Raw genomic sequence first — 18,838 nt, 5'->3', positions numbered from 1 at the left:
TTTCTATCAGTTTAGCTACAGCCGCATCATCAAATTTTTCATTCCTATGTTCCCAAAGCAGTAACTATCGCTATTGATATTAAGGCTGTATATAAAACTAAGGTTGCTAGACGAATTCCTTCATTAGCTTAACTAAAATAAACTTCGCATTGTACTCTGTTCTGGCCAGTCATAAAATAATAACTTGCACTGTAAGAAATAAAACTTTATCATCAGCATTTGAAGATCTTGCTCGCGTTTATTCATTAGCCCATCTTTGCCCTGACACTCTTCGGTGGCGTTTTGGATTTTGCGAATTGAATGGCTTTGGCTTTGGATCTCTTCTGACTATAAGTTGGTACCAATGAGTGTGTATTTCATTCAAATGCACTGCACGGCACAAAATCTGCACTGAAATTGTATCTACTGCTGCTGCAGGTACATAAATTTCCCTTTTCAATTTTTAACCCCAAATAGAAGGGCATCTAGCCTATCACATAACCCTAAGATTAAGAGTTCGGTTCGCTCAGAACATAAGAATTAAAATTAGAGTACATAAAGCATTTCGTGCTTTGGTGAAAACTGAGCTTCTTCTTACTTCATCTTATGTCACCACTGCGACCCTCTCATCTCGTTAAACTTCACACACCCGAGACATCGAAGAGCTCTGTGCCATTAGTGGCTTAAGCCCTTTCAGTGTATGAAAAGTATACGCTTCATGAATCCTCGATGTCTAACCTAGTGGAAAAAAGAAAGTATCATTAATATATATACGTATGAATTTATATAATTGGCACTTACACCCTTTTTGGGTATTTGGCCGAGCTCCTCTTCTTAATTTTGGCGTGCGTCTTGATGTTGTGCCACAACAGTTTTAAGCCACTCCGAACGGCAGATATTTTTTATGAGGCAGAGATATACTCGGAAGTTTTCCCCTGCCTGTCGAGGGGCGTCCGCTACTAGAATCAATTTTTTCTGTTGGCTTGGAGTTTCATATTTGGTTGTATGGTTGTACATACTACGAAATCAGTATGTGGCCACATCTACGGTGATCGCTTGGCTGTCATGTTATATTCCTTATTGGAGCCCGATGTCTTCCAGCACTTATGTAGATCTGTTTAGTGAGATTGTTTTTTCGTGTGGAAATTTCGTTCATAGGTTGCAAGGTGAAGGAAAACGCTCGTCAATTTAGTTACTATCAAACGAGAAATGAGATGATGCCTGAGACTCCAGGTAGAAGCCTTTGATTTTAAATGAAATCGGCCTGTTTTAGAGTGAGCTCTTCTCTACACACCTGTTTGGAATTGTCTGTCTATAGAAAAATTATTTCAGGCTGACTTTTGATTACCAACAGACGGGCCTTAAAATATGAAAAATAGTTTTCTTCTGTGATGGATAGGAAACGTTTAAGCTGGGATGCGAAATCGACTCCGCTTTCATGTTAAAATACTGAGCGCCTAGCAGGTTCAGCCACAGTGATCTGAACCTCTTTCGAACCATAAAAGTACTGGAAATTTGATCGAGGAATATTCGAGCTGCTGTTACGAGTAAAATGAAATTTAGCACAAATGGTAACTGTATCGTTAACTCAGGAATTGTACACGTGAAATACACACAAAAATGTATACACATACGTGTATGTGGTATCTTCGTACAAGATCGCTACATATCCATAGTTGAGCACTTGGAAACACTTGATGCCACACGTTGAATGAATTCAGGCCGACAAAAAGAAGAGGAGGATATGATAACAGCAAAATGCGTCAGCGTTATGAGAAGTGAGAGATTCAACAGTTTTCAAGATGACAACCGCACACGCTTACACTCACTCACACACGCACTTACATGGGCATGCAATGTTAAATTACTTACTTACAAATAAATTCATTCGACTATTTTTGGGAAGAAAATCATTTTTTGGAGCTAAATTTGAGACTGAAACATTTGAAATAACAATAACGAAAGCAGCAACAACAACAACAAGTGAATAACAACTTTGCAAAGTATGTTGGTGGCGGCAACAAATTACTTTAACAACATACTTGAGTGTCCAGCGTGGATTCACACATACACAAGCATTTCGAATGTTGTGGAGTGAAGGGTTAAAATGGTGGTGGGCTATGAAGGAGGGGAAGTGCAGTGAAGTGGTGTGGAGTGGAGTGTTGTGAGTGGCCAACGCAATTTATTACAAAACGAAATTTGTTGTCAGTTTAACTGACATTACAAACTAACAACAGCGACAACAGCAACAACAATACACGCATACATAGCACGAACAACAATTGTTGTCGCTTTTTGTTGGCTTTATGATTAAGTGAGTGTCTAATAATGAGTTAACGAAAAGTATTTACAATTTCAGATGAAAAACAAAGGCCAAGGCGAAAAGTGCTAGAGAGCGGTAAGAGCAGAATGTACAACAATAACAACAATTGTCATGCAGTTGCGGCAACACTTTTGCCTATGTAGTGAGCACCGGGTACTTGTTATATATCAGTGATAGGGACTGGGACAGGGTGGCTTGTTGTGGCTTTTCGGTTACTTTATTTTCGTTTTTTTTTTTGTAATTCAGTTTTTTCCTTCCAAGCGGCCTATTTTCCACTCGCTTTGTCTTTTGACCGATACAACGCCAGATTTTACATATTCCTAGGAAAGCAATGAAGTTCACGTTCGTTTTTAGACTAATGTTGTGTTTTTTTTTTTTGTTTTTTTTGTCGGACGCCTTACTGTGGTGTGATGTGTCGCTCTGTTTGAAATATTGCTGACAAACCACTCGAGCTGTTGTTTGTTAGTTTGATTTCAAATGAAACGCCAAATGCACCGTTTTTTTCTGAATTTTTTTTTTTTATGTTTTGTAATCCAAAGCAAGGCAAGCTATGCATATTTGTTGTTTTAGCTTTTGCCGAAATTATACCAGCGCGACAATTGCTGTTGCATGCAGCATGCCCCTTACAAAGCGAGCCAACGCATGCAACAGAACTTTCAAGTACGCATAGACATACGTCAAATAGCATCACTCGCCACTAGCACTTCATTGCTGCCATCGACGCCTGACCCGCTTCCTCCGCACACCCTTCTACAGTTTCATGAGTTTGTGTAGCAAGTACATACTTGCATCATTTCAACACTTTGTGTGGCAGTCACTTCAGCAGCAGACAGGCTGGCTGTCAGATCCACTGGGCGCAGACATATGCAGATAAACATGTGTTGCACTACATACAAGGCATGCATATGTACCTATTTGAGCACTTTTGAGAAAAACGCTTAAGTTGACTTATCGCTTTTTACCTGTGAGCCACGACAGTTTTGTCTTTAAAGAACATTTGGATTTTTAGCCTTACTCCAAGCTGCCATGCTAAGAAATGTTCGTTCAAATACTAAATTTTTCGGCATAAAATAGCAATTTCTGCCTTCCAAGAAAAATTTGCTTAAGTCACTTAAGTTCTTTTATTAAAAGTCCGTAGCTATCTGCATGCAGGTGTGTATAGAGGTCGCTTAGAACTCTGCGAATTCAACCGGGAGTGCTTACGCATTTGCATACCTATAGTACATACAGCTTTACATATACATTAGGGAGCCTCACTCGGCAGCCCACAAAAAAACAAAACAAAAAGCGGTACTGTGTTTCCATCGGAATTATAAAATGTATTATATTTTAAGGCTACAATCAAAATATTTCGGGAAAATATCAAGTTTTACGTGAGCTGAACCGATTAGAAAGTACTTCCAAAAACCTCATGATTTTGCTTCCGCTGGTAAAATTTTTAAAAATTCTTATGCCGATCTTGTAAGCATAAACTAGTCTATCGTCGGAGGTAATTTTTTGAAAAAAATATTTTTAAAAGTAAAAGTTTTTATAAAATAAAAGTAAGTAAATGAAAAAGATAGTTCATAAAAAATGTTATTTAAAATTGAAACAAAATCGCTTCAGTTCACTTGAATCTTAACATTTTGGCGGGAGTCTTAAAATATAATACGTTTTATAAATTCAATAGAATAAACGAACCTGTTTTTTATGAAGCACCCTAATATACATACATACATGCAACCAGCTTAACTCTTTACTCCACCTTTGTAGTGAAAATTTTGGTGTTTCTTGCAATTTTTCCCAAAACAAAAAAAAAATCAGTGTTTTGTGCCCCACAATATTTGGCATACAAACTTTTCTATGACTTCATATAGTTCTGAAGATGCACATGCACGTATAATATACAAATAGTTTGTTTAACAACTTTTATAAATTTTAGTGCCGCTTTTTAATTTTTATATTTTATTTCCTTATGTTTTTACATCTTATTTTTTTCTATCTTATTGTATTTTATTTCGTAAATACTTTACTCGAAAGTCTTTTGCGCCGCCTTTGATGGCCGAGCTGTCAGAATTTATCACCTTCCAAATATGCAGAATTTTTCCTCTCTCATGCATTTGTGAAGAACTGCCTATTTTTGGTGTGGAAATTGCCGCACGCTTTGATGGTTTCAAGTTCACTCTTCTGCGTAGTGAACACTTTTTCATTGCTGGATTTAAGTGGTGTATGAAAGAAGTAATCAACACCAACTCAAAATTGGAGGAAAATGAATGAATGGAAATCAATCTCATAGCACTCGAAAATTAAGGAAAAGTAGCATTGTGAAAGAGAGATGTGTTCACATGATGTTTATGATCACAGAGTATTATACATTTTTACATTGAATAATTCTTTGGAGAATTCAGTTGCACGCAAGTAATATTCTTTGTGGCTCAAAGAGTTGATACTGGATCCCACACTAGCAATCTGACATCTAGGCGCTTTCTTCTATCAAACTGCTTTCGATAATATAATTATCATACCACAAGAATTACTGCGTTACGTTGCCAGCCAAGTCAGTGTCAATAAAAATCGATAGACCTTGTCTCATTAGATATTCAGGTCTTTAAGGGATTCCTTGTGTACTTTTGGAACTCCTGTATGATTAGGCACTGAAAAATATTGAATTAACTTCTACGTTATTATTAACAATACAGTGGAAGTTGAATTACAGCCTCTCAGTGCAGGACATGATTTTATGTAAATATTGTGCAAGTTCTGAAGAAAAGGAAAGAAAATTTATTTGAATCGTCTGAAAAATATCAAAGTCGACATGATGTACTTGGTTTTCTTTTTGAAAATTGGGAAACCTTTAGTAATATGAAAGAGGTGTTTATGTGTTAGAAAGGTTTGAAAAGTTTTGTAAATTCCAGAATATACAGGTGACTAAGATAGGTAGGGATTTTTAAAAATAAAAGGCCATTCAAAAGTGACGCCTAGATGTCAGTGGTGAATAATTCCTAGACGGTATCTTTTTTTAATGATATCTTTGACATTTCCCAAGTAGACAGCTACAAGGTGGCGCAAAAGTAACCTTGCGATGTTTTTTGGCTGTAATTTAAAAAAAAAAGAAAAACTTTCATTCTTCTCGTGGATTATTTTTATTTGGTCTTTTAATTTTTTTTACATCAAGTCGAGAATATGATGTCATGTAAATGGCCGCCGCCATAGTTGATTGCCATTTGAGCCTTTTTTATGGCATTTTCCATCACTTTGGCCAAAACTTCCGGCGATAGGTCCTCACATTCTTGACGGATATTGTCTCTAAGAGCTGCCAGAGTCTGAGGCTTGTTGACATAAGCCCGCGACTTCAGAAAGCCCCACAAAAAGAAGTCTGGAGCGGTCAAATCAGGCGATCTTGGCGACCAGTGCAAATCGCCAAAACGGGAGATTAGGCGCCCGGGAAATGCATCCTTCAGCATATAGGTTGTGGCACGTGCAGTGTGTGCCGTTGCACCGTCCTGTTGGAACCACATGTTTTCCAATCCCAATTCATCAAGTTGCGGCAAAAAGAACTCGTTGATCATTGCTCTGTAGCGCTCGCCATTCACAGTAACCGTTTGGCCCGCGACGTCTTCGAAGAAAAAAGGTCCGATGACTCCTCCAGCGAAAACAGTACACCATACAGTGACTTTGAGCGGGTGTAATGGCTCTCCGTGGGTTACACGCGGATTTTCAGTGCCCCAGAAGCGTTATTTTTGCTTATTTACGTACCCGCTAAGATGAAAATGGGCCTCATCACTCATGATTATTTTTAATGAAAAATCATCTTCCTCTTGGTGGTGATTAAGGATGGCTTGAGCGTATGTTAGACGCGATTGGCGGTCAGCAGCTAACAGCTGATGCACCGTCTGGACTTTGTACGGAAACATCTTCAAATCTAGTACCAAAATTTTCAATTCTTCTGGTGCTGATTTTACATGGCCGTATGGCATCTTAGTCAATCATCTTAAATCGTTCTTTTCTTAGTAACTAATAAACTATTGTACATTAGCTTAATATAGTCTGTAAGAATGTATCCATTCAAAGACAATAAATAAATAAATAAATAAATTCCCTGTAAAGACCGTCGACTGATACCCATTTGCGTGGCACGTCGTCTGGTCGATGTCGACGGCGCTTCCATGACATCCTCGGCTACAGCAGCAATATTCTCTGCAGAACGGCTACTCTGGGGTCTGCCACGCCTGGCAGCATCTCGTGTTGTGCCAGCCTCTTCGAGGCGAGCGGCTAAACGTCGCAGTGTTTCACCAGTAGGCGTTGGACGGCGAGGAAATCTGCGACGAAATTCACGTTGTGCCAAAGTCACCGACCGATTATTGGTCAAATAAATAGTTGTTTATTAACGTGTATTTCGCATGTGTTTACTACACAAATGTCAAAACAGAACTGACATTAGGGGCCAATCGCAAAATTTATAGCATTTTCTGATAGGAGGATTACTTTAGCGCCACCTGTTAATAGGTCTATTTATAAGTTCGTGCGGTTTTACAACAGATGGCGTAACTTGATTATTATTCCATCGATCCACATTTCCAAACATTCATTGGAGAGCTACTGTCGTAAGGCACAAACGTCAGTATAAGTTTTTTATTTGAAGCGTAAACAACAATATTTTTACCACACTTGAAAATGTCGAATTTCGTGCCAAATAATGTGTTTTTGCGGGGAATTCTTCTTCATTATTTTAATATGAAGAAAAAAGCAGCCGAAAGTCATCGTATCTTGGTGGAAGTTTATGGTGAGCATGCTCTATCTGAGCGAACGTGCCAGAAGTGGTTTGCACGCTTTAAAAGTGGTGATTTTGGCTTGGAAGACGAAGAACGCGAGGGTGCGCCGCCAAAGTTCATGGATACCGAATTGGAGGAATTGCTCGATCAAGATCCGGCTCAAACGCAAGAAGAGGTTGCAAAAACTTTGGGAGTTGATCAATCAACCATTTCCAAACGTTTAAAAGCCATGGGAATGATCCGAAAGGTAGGCCATTGGGTGCCGTATGAATTGAAGCCAAGAGACGTTGAACGCCGTTTTATGGCATGCGAACAACTGCTTCAACGGCACAAAAGAAAGGGTTTTTTGCATCGAATTGTGACTGGCGATGAAAAGTGGGTCCATTACGACAATCCAAAACGTCGGGCAACGTATGGATACCCTGGCCATGCTTCAACATCGACGTCGGCGCAGAATATTCATGGCCTGAAGGTTATGCTGTGTATCTGGTGGGACCAGCTGGGTGTTGTGTATTATGAGCTACTAAAACCGAATGAAACGATTACGGGGGATGTCTACCGACGACAATTGATGCGTTTGAGCCGAGCACTGCGAGAAAAACGGCCGCAATACGCCGATAGACACGACAAAGTTATTTTGCAACATGACAATGCTCGGCCACATGTTGCACAAGTGGTCAAAACATACTTAGAAACGCTCAAATGGGATGTCCTACCCCACCCGCTGTATAGTCCAGACCTTGCGCCATCCGATTACTATCTCTTCCGATCGATGCAACATGGCCTGGCTGACCAGCACTTCCGTAATTACGATGAAGTCAAAAAATGGATCGATTCGTGGATTGCGGCAAAACCGACCGAATTTTTCACAAAGGGAATCCGTGAATTGCCAGAAAGATGGGAAAAAGTAGTAGTAAGCGATGGACAATATTTTGAATATTAAATTTGTAACCATTTTACGTCAATAAAGTTTCAAATTTCGAAAAAACCCCGCACGAACTTATTCATATTCCTATTATATAATTTAAGACCATAGAACAACGCGTTAAAATTATTGTAACATTATAAAATATGGTCGATCTTTAAGAACAACATAATTTACAATTTTTGCGAGATTTTTTTTTGGTTGAAATAATCATCCGAATGAGTCAAAGGTTGTTGAAAAAATTTTAAGAAACTGGTACGTCGAGTGTAGAAAAAGGAAGCAAGCCGGCAATTGTACGTTCTGTTGAGAATATTGCTGCTGTAGAGCAAAGTTTTGCTGAACAACCTCCTCAGCTTTAACATCAATATATCGACTTTCTCGGTATTTATAAATCGACTGGTTGGCGGATCTTACCATTTTAACTGTGGGCGTGCTTGAGGTGGATATTTAAATGATGCAATTTTTTACATTTTTTATTTAAAAACAACATCTAGCGACGCCTTTTGAAATATCCTTTACAATACTTCTGTGATATTTGAATGGATTCATTTCATGTTTTCAGGATCCCTAAAAGATTAATGATATTTTAGTTGAATTTTGGCTTCTATGTCTTCCTGATCTATGATCTTGTATACAAAAAAAATTCGAACATTCGTTAAGTGGAGAAAATGCACTAGACTGCCAGCAAAGAAAAGTTGTCAAAAACCAGCGCAAGGTTTGAGCCACTGAAAACTTACTTTGCGTTGCATCAAAATTCAATGTGCTATAAAATTGTATAAAGGAAATTTTTCTAAAAACTCGTATTGAAAAATTTTAAATGTTTACGAAAGTTTATTGAATTTCTTTTTTAATTATTACATAATTTGGAACATTTTTTGTATGATTTTTGGAGGAGAATTAGCTATGTTTTGATATACGAATTACTAAAATTAAATTAGCAGCAAATGAATTGTCAAAACTGTTCAATAAGTACCTATGCTACGGTTATTAAACGCACTGCAGTTCATATTACGGGCCTACGGAAAAAAGATGTTATTTATTACTACTTTTGGTTTGCTAATACACTTTTTTATGAAATTTCCAGGATGCAGAAATATAAGAAAAACCTAGATGGGAAAAGCTTGATAAAAAATCAGGATTCCAGAGGTTTGAGGTCTGTACCGAAATTTCTCTAGCAAAGAGCGCATGCCACCATTCTATAGATGCATAATTGTTGAATTGCGATATTCCAAATAGTTATGGAATTTTTTTTTTTTTAATTTTCGAAGCTTTTCTATGAAATATTTCTCAAAATAATTTGCTTCAATATAAAATACTTTACTTGAAGTAATAAAAAAAATCATTAAAATGAAATTAAAATTTTTTTACGACAAAATAAATCAAATAGAAAAAAGTCGTTCGCAATTCATTTCTTAGTTAACAACTTTGGTGGCGAAGATAGTCCTTGAAAACGCGCAGCACCGCTTTACATACGAAACAAGCGCACGCACACATATGTACATACATTCACGTACAACACCAAAGCCATTACAACAGTTGACACATTTGACACAAAACAACTGTCGAACTTTTTGTGCGTGTAGTAATAAGTGCTGCCATCAGCAGGCGTGCCGCAAAAAGGCACAACACATTCAAATGGAAGAAATGGGCGCAGGAAAAAATTCTAAAATAAAAGTAGAAGCGGAAAAGTTTACAAAAAGGACGCCGAGCGACCTGAAGCTGATCTACAATGGAAATCTTGTATTTGTACTATCCGCATGCAGCAAATAGTGAATAGAAAAGACACGCATGAAGCGAAGTAAGTACCTTCGTCATCTCCAGCAACCGCAATGAAGATTTCTGATTTTTTGGTTTTTCTTTTTTTCTACACTTTTTTCTAGTCAAGTACTTTTTGCCAGCGAAAAAGCTACATCTGTGCACGCACTCAATTATCGGTGTGTTGCACAAGGTCTGACACTTTTGATAGCATCTCTCCGCACGCAGCCGACGAGTGGAATGGAGTGGAGTGGAGCGGAGTGAGCGCGCAGCCGGTCCTTTAGTTGTTGGCTTCACCTTCAGATGGTCAAATGGTCAGCAAGCGGCGAAATTGAAAATTTTTTGAAATAAAAAAGGCCATCTTGGCCGCATGAAGAACAAAAAACCACGTTAAGTCAATGCCGAAAGAGGTTGCACGCAACAGCAACCAGTTTGCTTAGCCCAGTACCCCACTAGGCGCACGTGTGTAAATCTAAATCTGTGTAGTTGCGGTTTAAACTTAAATTTGATATGGCTGACGCATTCTGAGAATGTTTTTATATGTGAACTGTAGAAGCTGTCAACGCAGCTGCTTCCTATTCTTTTAGTCGGTCAGTTAGTTTACTTGGAAGGCTACAGTGGGGTATGCTACACTTATGTATATTAATTAATAGTAATGTTTACATAACGATTATTTGTAGCAGCATAACGGAATTATATTTTGTCTACTTGGAGGCACCAATAATGATAACAGTCCTGAAGTACGGTGAGAAGTCTCCTTACCCAAAAATGACTACTTTTAAATGAGTAGGGAATTATGAGGTAAAGTCCTCTTATAATGAACCAAAAACAGAGTATACGAAATCCTCATCATGCTCGGGTATTGTGTGAGTATAAGAAAAGGCGTATTATTTTTAATTTTTTTTAAGGTTTGATGTTTTTTTTCATAATTTTATAGAAAATGAATAAAATCTCAAATGATAACTAAATTTCTCGAAAACTAAGGGGTGATCAGATTCGACGTACTTTTTACAAAAGGGTTTTTTGACAGATCAAGCGTGAATACTGTGAAACTAAATAACTCATTTTTTTCAGTATTCATTCACATTTCATCATGGGAAGACTAACGCCCCAACAACGTTTACAAATCGTGTAAATGTGTGACGAAAATCGACGCTCTCTCATCACGTGCTCTTGCCAACTTATGGTGTTAAGCGATGAGGTCCATTTTTGACTTAATGGCTGCGTGAATAAGCAAAATTAGCATATTTGTGCTGCAGAGCAACATTCAAGAACAGCCATTACATCCATTGAAAATAACGGCTTGGTGCGGCCTACGAGCTGGAGGAACCATCGGCTCGTATTTCTTCAATGACGAGGCTGGCGCCGATGTAACAGTGAATGGTAAACGCTCGGGTCATGATAAACGACTTTTTGGTGCCGGAAATTGAAGCCCGAGATTTCCACCACAATTGGTTCCAACGTTTCAACAGGAGCTACTTGCTATACAGCCCGTGAAACAATGGATTTACTGGGTCGTCATTTAGGTGAGCTATTTATCGCTCATCTCGGAATAGTGGACTTAACACCAAGATCGTGTGATATCACAGCTTTGGACTTTTATTTGATGTAGTATGTAAAGTCTAAATGCTCTGTGAAGAAACCAGCTTCGATTGAGGCATTGGAAGCAGCCAACATTACTAAGGTTATTCGCGAGGTACCGACAGTAGTCCTCCAGCGAGTCCTTCAAAATGGTTGTTTACGGGTGACCGAATTACGGCGCAGTTGCGACCAACTTTTGAAAGAGATTATCTTTAATAAATAAATGTCATGAGTGGTTTTATACAAAAAAATAAAGATTGCCCAATCAATTCGAATTTTCGTTGTTTTACTTCAATTTAACATCCGATAACTTTAAATTGATCACCCTTTAGTATAGATGTATATAACTTCTTTGGACCCAAGATGAAATTTCGAAAATCATCTTTCATTTAACGTCAGTCTATCTCTATACTTGTATAGACAATCATTTTTTGCGAATTTTGGTTCCAAGATGAAATTTTGAAAATTATGTTTTTTATACTTTCCTTTCATTTCGGGGTTTTCTTTAATTTTCAAGCTTTTCGAATCTGGATCTAAAACAAAAATTGGAAAATTATTTTTTTCACTTGAAGTCTATACTTTTCCCCGATATCTGTATTTCTTTTGCTTTTATAGATCAATAAGAAAATTGCGAAACTTGGGCTCAACATGAAATTTTGCAAATAATTTTTTTAATTTTTTTCTTTTCTTTAACGTCCATATTCCGTTTACTAGTACAGGCTTATAAAAGTTTTTCGCATCTTAGGTTCAAAATCCAATTTTAAAATAAGAAAAAAAATTTCACTTGGTGATAGTGAGGTAGTAACACATATTTACTTCGGTAGAACTTTATTCTTCGGACTCATATCGATTTTCGCATGCGTGTTAAAAAAAGTTGAATTGTGTTGCATAGTGCATTACTAAAACTGACATCTTTTCGTACTGAGCTTTTGTTGGTCAGTTAAGATGTCTATCTGCACTTTAGTGAAAAACAGCATTTTGTGACACTTTTTAGAACAAAATATATAAAACTTCTGTTTATTCCAGTTTTCAAATGCGTTTACTCGTAGTTAGGCCAAGAGCTTTTTCGGCTTTTACTTTGAGTTTTCCTTTTACACTTACATTTTCCAGATTTATTTATTTTTTTCTTGCGCCAGCAATTAATTCCTGAAAACTATGTGAGCACGTTCACACATTTTTTCTTGTTTGTTGTTTTTTTTGTGATCTGTTTTTGACCTCTTTTCCTGTGCCGCAATTGTTTTTGTCTTTGACAACGTCAAACTTGGTTTCGGCGCTCATTTTCGACAAGTTCTTTTTCATGCATGTAAGCATGAAGTAGTTTTTATGGCTATCTGCCTGTGAGAGCTCTGCACTTACCTATGTATGCATGTGTATGCGCATACATAGATTCTAAGCCAGTGACCACTTTGAAGTCTTAAGCTTCATTTGCGGCCGAAGATATGTATTTTTCAAAGGCTTGCCAAAAAAACGGAGAGTATTGTTTCTGAACGCTTGACAGAACTTGTTACAACACGCAACATAAAGAAGGCATGAAGAGAATGGAATAGCAGGAAGAAGAAAAACATTTTAACGAAAATCTATGTTGAAAAGCGAAACAAGCTATGCGACGCTTGGAGTGCACAAAACAAGTAATAATACAAAATGAGAAAAAGTAACTTAAAAAAAAAATAACTGGAAGAAAAATGCCATTCGACATTGACGAAGTGGCATTTCAAATGAAATTGTCATAATTTCGGCAAAGCAAAGCCGCCACAAAGCGCACTGCCGTCTAATTTCCTCGCTGGCTGCATCTGTGCAACATTTTTCACTATAACAACTTAACCCATTACGTGGCAATAATCATCAAAGCATATGCAACACACAGCGCTAAGTATGTAATAATGAGCGTCTCTTGCACGCCTTTGGTCGATATTCATCAGCGACAATTGTGTCTCTAATACTCACACACTCTACTTACTAGTCTACTAACACTTGTGGCTTTATATTTACATATGTGTAAGTAGATTTAAACGCTTCATCTGACAACGCTGATTACTCAGTGTCATGCACTTTGTCAAAGGTGAGCGCTTTTGTTGCTGATGTCTGCTCACCGCCCGCCTGTAACTTATCACTACCAGAGACACAGTTTAAGATCTCTTTCCAATGATCTATTGCCCGAAATGATCTTTGTTGTTGATCTGAAAAACAAGAAGTGAACAAATGTTCTATGGCCGTGCTTGGCATATCAATTTCATTTTCGTTCTCATTCATCGCATGGCTTAGACGATGTAATCTATATGCTTTGGTTTAAAAATAACGGTTCAAAGTGCGCATAATAATAGCGTGACAAATTTTTGTCCCCTCGATGAATGATAGGCTTTGGGTGTGTATGTGAAGTGATTGAATGATCGCAAGTGATCTGCTGCTGATAGCGCTAAATTACATTGAATTTCACATGCGTATGTATGTGTGTACGAGTAGAAATATCTTTAAAAATGTGTACTGTGCTATTAGTGAGTCGGTTTGGGGGGCTGTCAGCCAGTGCTTTTGATTGATGGGCACATTTTATCGGCTTTTTGTAATATATGCAAGATCGATTTTCAATCGCCATGCGATAAAGGGTTATTTTTAAAGTTAATTGTTGTAAATGAATAAGCTTTTATGGGTTCTTAATTAATGAGCACACATTATTGTTGTGTTATACACCCGCTATTAGGAAAATCAAACAAAAAAAAAAACAAGGAAATAGAATTTTTACAAATAGCAAACATTGACATGTGGCAAATGTTTTTTCTTATATTATTTTCTTCTTTATAAGTAAAGGGTGTTTTTTTTAGAGGTTAGGTTTTCAAGATGAAATAAAACGTATATAATTTAATGTTATGGCCAAGAATTTAGCTTTATTATAAAGATAAGGGTTTGCCATTATGTTTTAAAAATGATTTCAGGCAAGTGGCCGCCGCGGCTGGCTCGAATAAATTCCAGCCGAGAGGCCCAATTTTCGACCACTTTTTGCAGCAATTGGGGCCGTATGTCAGCAATAACGCGCCGAATATTCTCTTCCAAGACGTCAATCGTCTCGGGCTTATCTGCGTAGACAGGCGACTTCACATAGCCCCACAAGAAATAGTCCAGCGGTGTTATATCGCACGATCTTGGAGGCCACGCCACAGGTCCACGGCGCGAGATAATGCGCTCACCAAAAGTTTCTTTCAATAAATCGATTGTTGCGTTGGCTGTGTGGCATGTAGCGCCGTCTTGTTGGAACCAAAGGTCGTCCACATCAACATCGTCCAATTCAGGCACGAAAAAGTCATTAATCATGGCTCTATAGCGCTCTCCATTGACTGTAACATTATGGCCGGCTTCATTTTTAAAGAAATATGGACCAATGATTCCCTCTGCCCATAGAGTACACCAAACAGTGACTTTTTGAGGATGTAACGGCGTCTCAGCAATGGCTTGTAGATTATGTTCACTCCAAATGCGACAATTTTGCTTATTGACATACCCATTCAACCAAAAGTCAGCTTCATCGCTGAACAAAATTTTCTTCGATACGTCGCGCGAACCGAACCATTATTTTCGTAATAAATTTGCACGATTTGCAAACGTTGTTCAGGTGTAAGTCTATTCATTATGAAATGGCAAACCAAACTGATCATAAATCAAGTGACAGCTGTCAAAAATACCATCTACGAAAAAAGTAGTGCCAACTTGAAAACCTAACCTCTAAAAAAAACACCCTTTATATTCGCCTGCTGGTTCGATAAATAATTTTGCATGCTTTTTCACATTATCCAGCGAGCTTTCTATACTCTTTTTAAAACTATTGCATGCGACTCTGGTCATGGAAGGAAAACTATTGTAGCTCTATTTTCATACAACAAGGCCATAGAAAGCAGATGAAAACTTGATTAATTTTTTAGTAGAAGTAAAAGGTTTGACTCTTCCGAGACTTTGTTGTCGTTTTCATTGCAGCAGAATTCTTATATGGCGGGTCGCAAACTCAGTGTACAACCTGATATAATAGGTTGATTCACATTTTCACGTTAGTTCGCCCTCACACGGATACTCGGGAGCTATCCAGAGGATACTTGGGCGAAGTCCGGAAGTTGTGAGCTGCTTGGACTGAATGCTCAGGAATCGTCTTGGCCACTCCAAAGTGAATAGAATCAGGTACTTTTCCATCTGCGTGGACTTCTAGACGGGGAACCATTCTCCGCCAGCCTGGAAACCCAACGTAGAATCTCTCTTGCCAACAAGTGCTACTTTGGACTAAGTAGGCAGTTGGGTAGTAAAATCCTTTATCGACGAACAAAACTAAGACTCTACAAGGCTCTCATCATGCCCGTCCTAACGTATGGTGCACAAGCTTGGACGATGACACCATCCGATGAAGCGTCCTTGGAGTGTTTGAGAGAAAGATTCTGGGGAAGTTTTTTGGACCTTTCTCGTTGGTGATGGCGAGTATCATAGGCGATAGAACAATGAGCTGTATGAGCTTTACGACAATAGGCTTAGCGCAGTGAATAAAGATTCAGTGGCTTCTTTGGCAGGGTCACATCATCGGAACGGAACCTAAAAAGTATTCGATGCGGTAGCAGCTAGTGGCAGCAGAGGATGAAGAAGGCCTTTTCTGCGTGAAAAGGATCAGGTGGAGAAAGATTTGGATGTTTTTGGTGTTTCCAAATGGCGCCGGTTAGCACACGAAAGAAACGACTGGCGCGATTTGTTAAACTCGGCCAAAATCGATTAAGCGGTTATCCCGTTAATCAAGAAGAAGAAGAAAAGGTACCTTTCGCTTCCGTAAATAAACTATCATAGCCAAAGGATGCATTCGAACTGGAGCTGTTTTACTAGCAACTTCATTGGATACCTGGGACTTAAACTATTAACCGGTATGATCATCGTCAGGTGCTTGCTGAGCTCTGAGAAAGGGTAAGGAGAAAATAGCCGAATTACACGGACAAATCAGAAGTTCTTCACAAAAAATCGACACTAAAAGGAACTAAATTTGATTACTGGAGTTGGGATTGGAGCTTGAACTTGAGACTTAAGTTGAAGCTATGAAATACAACATGGGTCGTGGGTGAGTTAACACAGGAATACTTCCAGTAATATATCGAACAATAAATTTATTCGCATAGAGTGTTTTAGGAGCAGAGAAGGGATGTGTATTGACTAGAACGTATAAACTAAAAAAAAATAAAATGTTTGATGGAGTCCGTATCTTTATTCAATAGCCACATTTTGCATACTAATATATATTACTATTAAATGCTACGAGAGGCTCTCTCCTATCTTTTCTTCAATTATATAGACTCTGTTTATTTAAAAATTTTACGCCTTCAAAATGGAACTGAAATAAGCTATGGAATCGCCTGTTAAAACCCACTAAGCCACTTTTCATAGTTTATTATTTAATTATCTCTATAATGATTTCGTTGCTATAAACAAAAATGTAATTACTGCTTTACTAATAAACAATTTTTCAGAAATTGCTAACTGTTACATATTACAAAAGCCACTTTACAGAAAGGAGGAAAACACAGTAACAAAAAATTAACAACAACTTTTGCAAAAGTCAGCAAATAGAGTACTTACTTTTATTATATTTGTAGACTTATGTGGTAGTAAAGACCGCAACAAAAGTGAGGCAATGTGAGTAAGTTTTAACATACCCGGCAGGGAAACCTTAAAGTACTGAAACGAATTTCTGGCTCACAAAATTTGCTTCTTCTACATTGGTGCGAAAACTATTTTGTCTCTTTCTTGAGCTAACTGGCGTTAGTTGGATAGACCAAGTGGAGCCAAGAAAACGGGCCTTCCTCTTCCTCTGCTACCACCAGCTGGCATCGTATCGATTACTCTCAGAGCTGGCGCGTTTGTATCCATTTGAAGGACATAACCTAGCCAGCAGAGCCGCTGGATCACACAGAATCTTTCTCTCGAATACTGGGAACGCCTCATCGAATGTTGTCATCGCTCAAGCGACTGTACCAAATAGTAAAACAGGCATGACTCATGAAGTGTTAGCTTTGCTCGTCGTGGCTAAAAACTTGTGAAATAAATAACCGGTTCCAGTTGAGAACCACTTCAAGATTTCTGTTGTGAGTAGTAGAGAATTTTCTTTTGGGGATATCTAAGCAGAAAAGTATATTATATACATATATGTAAAAAATCGTCCTTCACGAAGTTGCTTGTTTAAGAAGTGCTAGGAAACTAAAGTGTGTGTTTTTAAATAAAGTAATAAAAAGTAACTCGTTGGACCTCGTACGCGAGATATTTAGCTCTGACTTAGTTTTCTAAGTAAAAACATTTTACATGAACATTATTTAACTCGCTACTTCAGTTCAAATTCCACTTCTGAGATCAACTTCACAGCTTGACTCTGAAATTCGGACGTGGAAATTTGTACTAAAGCTTATTTTCTTGCGTAAGACCTACAGGGTTTGATTGAAAAGTAATAAGCCTTATTTTTTTTAAGCAGTTTTATTAAGCCTTTTGGCTTATACAACTAGTATTCTTCAAAATAGGACCGTTGAGCGTCAATACACCGCTGGAAACATTTTTTAAACTCATCCGCCGGAATCGCGTTCAATTCGGCTGTCCCAGTTTTTTGGATCGCCTCGATTTGGCACCCACTTTGTGCATTTCAAGTTTTCCGGTCACGATTTCCCGCACATTGTAATAAGTTAAATTTAACTCTTCACTGATCTCACGTAGACTAGCACGACGTTCAATGTTCAAAAATTCACCAACCCGGTTCACATCTTCGTCTGTTTGCGTCGTCGAAGGCCTTCCAGATCGCTGTTCGTCTTCGACGTCCTCCCGGCCTTCCTTGAACGACTTGTGCCACCGTTTTACCTGGGCACTGGGCAGAGATTGGTCCCCGTAAGCCTCCTTGAGTAGCCTCGGTACACGTTTTGTTTAGCTTTACGCAAATTTGATCGAGTAACGTTGCTCCAACGATCGCTGCATTTTCGCCACTGCAAAATCCTAACACACTTTTAAAACAGCTTTTACGCGCGGAGCGATGTTGACTGCACCGCTGTTGCCAGCGAACTGAGACCGGTTTCTAGTGGAAGGGGAAGGTCCAACGATCATTTTCCCCCACCAGCCGATTCAGTTGATCGCTTGGCAGACGCTCCGCGCGGGAAGGGTCATTTCTTTTCAATCAAACCCTGTATGTTGCTGTTTATTAAAATTTTATAAAACTTGTTAATTTTCTGCTTGGCCTCCAATATTAGCAGTAGATGCGTTTATAAATTACAGACAAAAAATTTAACAGATTTTGAAGGAAAAATTGTATATTAAAAATTTCCTAGAAATCTGAATTTTACGTTTTTTCCGTATGCACTTAAAATATGTATGATCAGGTTTAGTGCAAGAGCCAGTGACACACCACAGTGCAACTTGCCTTTAGTCGATCATCATCATCACCACCAAGCAGCGTTACAGCTCGCGGTAAGTTTTGGCGTCAACAACTAGCCTTCTCCAAGTTAACAGATTCAAGGCAGCAGACCACCAGTTATGCATTTT

The sequence above is a fragment of the Anastrepha ludens genome, chromosome 6 (genome assembly GCF_028408465.1).
Source record: "Anastrepha ludens isolate Willacy chromosome 6, idAnaLude1.1, whole genome shotgun sequence".
NCBI classification, from domain to species: domain Eukaryota; kingdom Metazoa; phylum Arthropoda; class Insecta; order Diptera; family Tephritidae; genus Anastrepha; species Anastrepha ludens.
The sequence above is the reverse complement of the archived record's forward strand: the minus strand, read 5'-3'. Positions refer to the sequence as shown.